This window comes from Aedes albopictus, chromosome 1, assembly GCF_035046485.1.
Source record: "Aedes albopictus strain Foshan chromosome 1, AalbF5, whole genome shotgun sequence".
Classification (NCBI taxonomy): Eukaryota; Metazoa; Arthropoda; class Insecta; order Diptera; family Culicidae; genus Aedes; species Aedes albopictus.
The window spans coordinates 252,993,667-253,000,723 of NC_085136.1; positions in this window are offsets into that span (position 1 = coordinate 252,993,667).

A 7,057-nucleotide genomic window follows, 5' to 3' on the forward strand; every position below is an offset into this window, starting at 1 on the left:
TGAATTGAATATGGATTAGTTCATATTCGCCGGATGGTGTGCTGTTGTTTGCAATTTCAATTTCTGCTCCCTCATTTGTGAAATTGGGAAAAAAACGAGTTCCTTTTAGTTAAAACTCTGTGAAATGTGTTAATTAGAGACGTTTTCGACTGGAATTTGCATGTTTTCATTCTTCCCGAAAGATGAAAAAATTTTCATTTTGGCCGATGAAAATCAAACACCGCTCACTGTTACCATGGCAACCACGGCAACACTGACACCCGAGGTTTATTTGTGAAAAAAATGACTACTGATGACGATTTGAATGGGCAAGGAGGAACCAGTGGTGTCCATAGCAATAAACACGACGAACATCATTGATGCTTTCGCAGTCGTACTTTTGATACGTGTAAATGTGTTGGTGTAGCCGATAGTACTTCATGGTTTACTAATGATGATTGATGATGATTATGGAATTTGCATTGGGAACAAACGAGACAGCATGAAGGTGATTTCTGAGTGCGCTGGTTGAGTGATTGACTAGTAACGGTGTTTGTGTATGCAACTGTCAACAAAATAAAAAAAAAAGGAAAACAGTTTTGAATGGATGAATGAAAAGAAAAACAGTTATGTGAATGATGATGTGCTGTGTGGAGTAAAAGTAGGTGCTCGTGGAGAATTGAAGTTCTGGAACAATCAAACTGCGAAGTGGATTATGGAATTATTGAAATGGAATGGAGTAGTGGACAGTTAGTCGAGGTCGAGAGGACAGCTACTGCTGTTGGCAACTTGAAACGGAGCGAGGTAAGTGAGTTGGTTTTTGGGAAACGTAAACAAAGAAACGGGCAGCAAATATATTTTCCTAATTTGTTTGCGTCGATTCTAATTGATGAAAATGGAATACTTTATACATTTTGGTATGGAAATGTTGATTTGAAGTGAGATTATGAGTCGATTTAATTTTACGGAATATGAACGGAATATGTAACGTAAATAGAAAAGCATATTGTATTTAGTGGATATGAACCAGGAGCGTTCAGTGGATATTGAGTTAGAACCAGGAGCGTTCGGTGATAATTTTGAGCCAGGAGCGTTCAAAGGAAGTTGCGAGTTTTAACCAGGAGCGTTCTGTGAATGTTTAAATAACTTTCAAATACGTGTTATGTGTTCAAATTAAGAAATCGAACCAGGAGCGTTCGCAGGATTGTTGGTTGGAAATTTTAAATTGTTAGTCGTCTTTGAGTAATAATCAAAATGAATGGTAGTAAGGATGTTCAACTTTGGACCAGTAGCGTTCATGTAAATATCAATATTGAGTCAAAAGTTTTTTTGGTTGATGGTTAAATGATGGTTAATGATTTGGTCAAATGCAGTGACTAAAATCAATCATGAATAAATAAATAAATGAAAGTATAATATGAAGTTTTATTTTAGCTAATAACGTGATATGCATTTATAAAGACAGTTTTATTCAAGCAAAGTAAACCTCGGGTCGATGTACAATCATTTAAACAGTTGAAAGATAGTATTATGCTAGATAGCATAACTGTTAATGCGCACAACAGCCATCATCTGGTAATCGTATTCGAAATTAATCGAAATAAAAAAAATGGTTTTATTTTTGCCAAATTGAATATAATATTTCAGATGGAGGAAACTCGTCAAATTGCACCTTTCCGTTGCGACATAATTGAGAAAGGGAAACTTTCCAGAGAATGGGAAACTTGGAAATGGTCTCTCGAATGTTATTTCGAGGCGTTCAATATAACTGACCAAAAGATGAAGCGGGCAAAGCTACTTCATCTGGGCGGAGTGGAATTGCAACGAGTTTTCAGAAGTTTACCGGATCATGATAAAATGCCATTGGTCACGTTGAATCCAAAAGCGTATGATCTGGCTATTGAGTTGCTTGATTCATTTTTTCAAGCTGGAAGGCAAGACGTTATCGAACGCAGAAAGCTTCGAAAGCTGAAGCAAGAAGTCAACGAAAAATTTTCACATTATATCGTTCGACTTCGTCAACAAAGTTTGAATTGCGGGTTTGAAAAGTATTCGGTTGAAATGTGCGAAATACTTAAAGAAATTTACTTAATCGATGTCGTCGTTGAGAATTGCCGGTCGGATGAGTTGCGTAAGGCCATTTTGAAGCGTGATCGTTCTTTGAAAGAAATCGAAGAGATTGCGGCAACTATCGAGGACACCGAACAACAGATGAGAGAGCTAAAGGAAAGCACCAATTCGATGAGGGAATCACTGGTACATCAAGTCAGAAGGAACGAGAAATCAACATCGGTGGCTGCAAAATTCGGTGGACGACCGGACCAAGTTTCAGCAGTACCAAAGCGTCGTATCGATCAGCAATTACCTGCAAAGAACATCAAGTTTTCGTGTTTTTCATGTGGGCAGTCGGGACATTTCGCCAATTCACCCGAATGCCCAGCTCGAGGTCGTACCTGTCGTCGGTGTCAGCAGCTGGGGCATTATGAAGTTACCTGCAGGAAACGCAAGCTCAACGTTGGAAAGCCGATGAATCCGAAGAAAGTTTACACCGTTGACAAGTTGCCAGAGTCTGTCAAGGAATCAGATGACCGAGTTTCGACGAGTGAAGAGAAAATCTACTATGCGTTTTACGGAGGGAATGAGACCAACGTTTTGGAAGCTGTACTAGGCGGAGTTTTGGTTAAGGTGTTGATAGATTCAGGTTGTTATTTTTGTTTGTTTTTAGTTTAAAGGAACTTTGATGTGAAATTAATATTTTTTATTTAGGAGCGGATGCGAATTTGATTAGGATGGAGACATGGGAGATGTTGAAAGAAAGAAAGGTGAAAATCTTGAAATCGTCTAAGGGATCATCACGTATTCTGAAAGGATACGGCAGCGATAAACCTCTTGATGTCGTTGGAACCTTTGAAGCAGAAGTCTGTATTGGACGAAGATCAACGGTTGCGGAGTTTTTCGTAGTAAAGGGCGGCCAAAAGGATATAATTGGTGATTTGACGGCAAAGAATCTAGGTGTATTGAAGGTGGGGCTAGATGTGAACAACGTTTGCGAGCAGCTCAAGCCATTTGCCAAGATCAGCGGAGTGAAGGCGTCAATTGAAATGGATCCAGATGTCAAGCCGGTATTTCAACCGTTACGTAGAGTTCCGATACCTATGGAAGCAGCAGTTCACAACAAACTCGAACAACTTTTGATTCGTGACATAATCGAAGTTAAGAAAGGACCAGCTACCTGGGTGTCACCATTAGTAGTCGTCGGAAAAGTTTCTGGAGAGCCAAGGATTTGTTTGGATTTACGACGAGTCAACGAAGCAGTGGTACGGGAACACTTTCCGATGCCTGTGGTAGAAGAATATCTTGCGCGGTTGGGGAAAGGGAAGATATGGAGCAAGTTAGACATACGAGAAGCCTTCCATCAGGTGGAGTTGAGTGAGGATTCGAGAGATGTGACGACGATTATCACCAACCGCGGGCTGTTTCGATTCAAGCGCCTACCGTTCGGGTTAGTGACAGCACCTGAGATATTCCAGCGCATCATGGAAGAGATGTTGTCAGGTTGCGAGGGAACTTGCTGGTATCTTGATGATGTCATTATTGAGGGAGAAACGAGAGAAATTCATGATAGGAATTTGGACAAGGTAGAGTTTTAAATTTTATTTGAACTATTGTTTCATTGTAATAAATATGTGGATTCCGTAAATTCGATTTTAGGTTCTCAATAGGTTAAAAGAAAGAGGTGTGGAGCTAAATTGGGAAAAATGTGCCTTTGGGGTTTCCGAACTCGATTTCCTTGGACACCATATTTCTGAAGCTGGTATTAGTCCATCTCAGACGAAAGTGAATGCCGTTTCCTCATTTCGACCTCCAACTTGTGAATCAGAAGTACGCAGTTTTTTGGGCCTTGCAAATTACTTGAACAAATTTATTCCGGATCTTGCGACAGTTGCTGAACCGCTTCGGAATCTCACAAAGAAAGAGACAAAGTTCGAATGGTCTGCTGCTCATGAAACTGCGTTTCAAACCATCAAAACGCGTATTGCTTCTGCAACAACGTTGGGATTTTTCGTACCCACTGACAAAACAATGGTGGTGGCAGATGCAAGTCCGTCGGGATTAGGAGCAGTTCTATTGCAGGAAAGTACGAATGGGAATTGTAGAGTCATTTCTTTCGCCTCTAAATCACTAACAGATACCGAACGCCGGTATTGCCAAACCGAAAAGGAGGCATTGGCGTTGGTTTGGAGTGTTGAGCGATTTCGAATGTACTTGTACGGCAAATCCTTTACTCTAATGACCGATTGTAAAGTTCTGGAGTATTTGTTCACTCCTAGGTCAAAAGCGTGTGCAAGAATTGAGAGATGGATTTTAAGATTGCAGTCGTTTGATTATCATGTTGTACATATTCCTGGAAATCAGAACATTGCCGATTGTCTCTCAAGATTAGCTACCGTGAAATCAACTGCATTCGATCCAGAAGAGGAAATCACTATTCGTGAAATAGCTGTATTAGCTGGTTCCACATTTGCTCTTCAATGGAGTGAAATAAGAGAAGAATCTCAGAAAGATTCTGAAATCTCTGAAGTTGTAGCGTCATTAGCGGACGAACTTCATGCAGAGTTGCCTCTGTCATATCGTGTGATTGCAAACGAACTTTGTACTATTGACAAAGTTTTACTAAGGATCGACCGAATAGTTATTCCCCGTTCACTTCGGAATAGAGTTTTAGAGTTTGCGCATGAAGGGCATCCAGGAATTAGCATGATGAAAAGTCATTTGAGAACCAATGTGTGGTGGCCAAAATTGGATCAAGATGTCGAAAAATTTGTGAGAAACTGCAAAGGCTGTACATTGGTATCAGCGCCCAATCCACCTGAGCCAATAGTCCGACGTGAATTTCCTGAACAACCTTGGACTGATGTAGCAGCCGATTTTCTAGGACCGTTGCCAGAAGGGCAATATTTGCTGGTAATCGTTGACTATTATAGTCGATACATGGAGGTCTGTGAGATGAAGGAAACAACGGCTGCTGATACTATAAAGGAAATGGCAGCTGTATTCAGTCGTTTTGGCCTTCCAAGAACATTGCGAGTTGAAAATGGACCACAATTCAATGAAAAGTGCAGCGAATTTCAGGAGTTTTGCGAGAGCAATGGAATCAAAATCATTAATACTATTCCTTATTGGCCAGCAATGAATGGTGAAGTTGAGCGTCAGAACAGATCCATTTTGAAAAGACTGAGAATTGCACAAGAATTGGGAAAGGATTGGAGATTGGAATTGCGTCAATATTTGCTAACGTATCACTCAACAAACCACAGTGTGACGGGAAAATCACCGGCTGAGCTTATGTTTGGAAGAAAGATCCGGAACAAACTGCCTGGAATACCGTTTCAAGAGCTAATGGATGAAGAAGTTAGAGATCGTGACAGACTGCACAAGGAGAAGCAAAAAGCCTATATTGATCTGAAAAGATCCGTCGTTGAAAGTGGAATTGCTGTTGGAGACCGTGTGGTGATAAAGCGAATGAAGAAAGCAAATAAGTTACAGTCCGATTATTCACCAGAGGAATTTCAGGTTGTACGAAAAATGGGTGGAGATACGACAGTAAGATCATGCGACACAGGGAAGGAATATAGACGCAATGTAGCACATTTGAAGAAGCTAATATCAGCAACTACAGAGTCAGTTGGAGAAGACGAGGAACAGAGGAGTGAACGTGGTTGTCAAGCACACAGTTTGCAAGATAGAAGTGACACAGCGAAAGATTCTGAACAGTTAGGAAATGTGAAGAAAAATACGGAACTTGGAGAGAAACAAGGACAATTAGAACAAAAGGAGGGGCGAAAACGCACTAAGCGAGCAATAGTTGAGCCGAAGAAATATAAAGATTATATTGCACATTAAAATCATTAAAGTAAGGGAGGATTGTAGTATATTAGCACGGTTACAATGATGATGCGATCAAGGTAGGCTATGATGATGGGGGGAGTTAGTTAGTGACGAGGAGACAGGACGTACGGACAGGTGTGTTAGCTGTGTGTTGAGTAGTGGAGTGTCCGAATAAACCTCAGTGAAATATTAACCGTTTGTCTGTGCATTATTTGTAATTCCTGATAATCCCGATTCCTACACATACCGAAATCGATGATACTCTCCAGGTTATCCATTTTCGGTGGTGGAAGATGCCGAATCTTTTCGGTGAGAGCTCTTATCAGGGTTTCCGGCCGACCATAACGCAGTTGAGGCGTTTTGATCACATGGGGCACACTAGCTGGTGTTAAAAGTCGACCACGTACCATGTGAAGGGCGGGTCCCTTAAGACAGCGTTGCAATCGAATCAAATTTTCGTCCTGAAAAAACCCGCACGTCGTCGTTGACCGTTCAAAATTGCTCACCCAAATCGGCCAGTCTTCTGGATTACCGGAGAAAATGGGAAGATCCTTACCCATTACCTGACGCGCAGCCAGTTGGCGGTTTGTAGGTTCCACTTGATGATCAAACGCGAGCGAACTTTCATCGTTAACACTTTGTAGTCTTCGCGACGCAAACGTTTCCTCGGGAAATCTCGTTCTTCTTCCGCTTCTCCCTTGTTCGCTTCTCGTGATTCCGTTGTCAGCCAAATTCTGCCGAGGAGCGGCGGTGTTGAGTCCACGAAAAAAGTGTTCTGGATCATGATGAGCAGCAATCGGTTTATCGGTCTGTCTATCGCCGAAACTCGTTGCTTCTCGCTGCGCCAACCCGAGTATATCGAAACCGCTCACAAGCGCCGCGTTAATCGGGTCGAGACCCGGGTCGTTTGCATTCCCCTGGTTATCTCCGGTGTGCTGCTCCGTTTTCTCCAACCATTTATTCACTTTTGCACTCATTTCTGAAACACTCTGACTAATGCTCGATGACCGACTACTTCCGGGAAGTGACTGCTCGCTAATTAGCTTAGCCTTTTCTTCTAATGACTTCTTTTTAATTGCCATCTGATCTCTACGAAACTTCAATTCTTTGGCCGTCTTTTTTCCAAAAACTCTTTTTCTTCTGCTAACTTCTTAGCCTCTATCTCTAACTCTCTGTCTCTGATCATCTT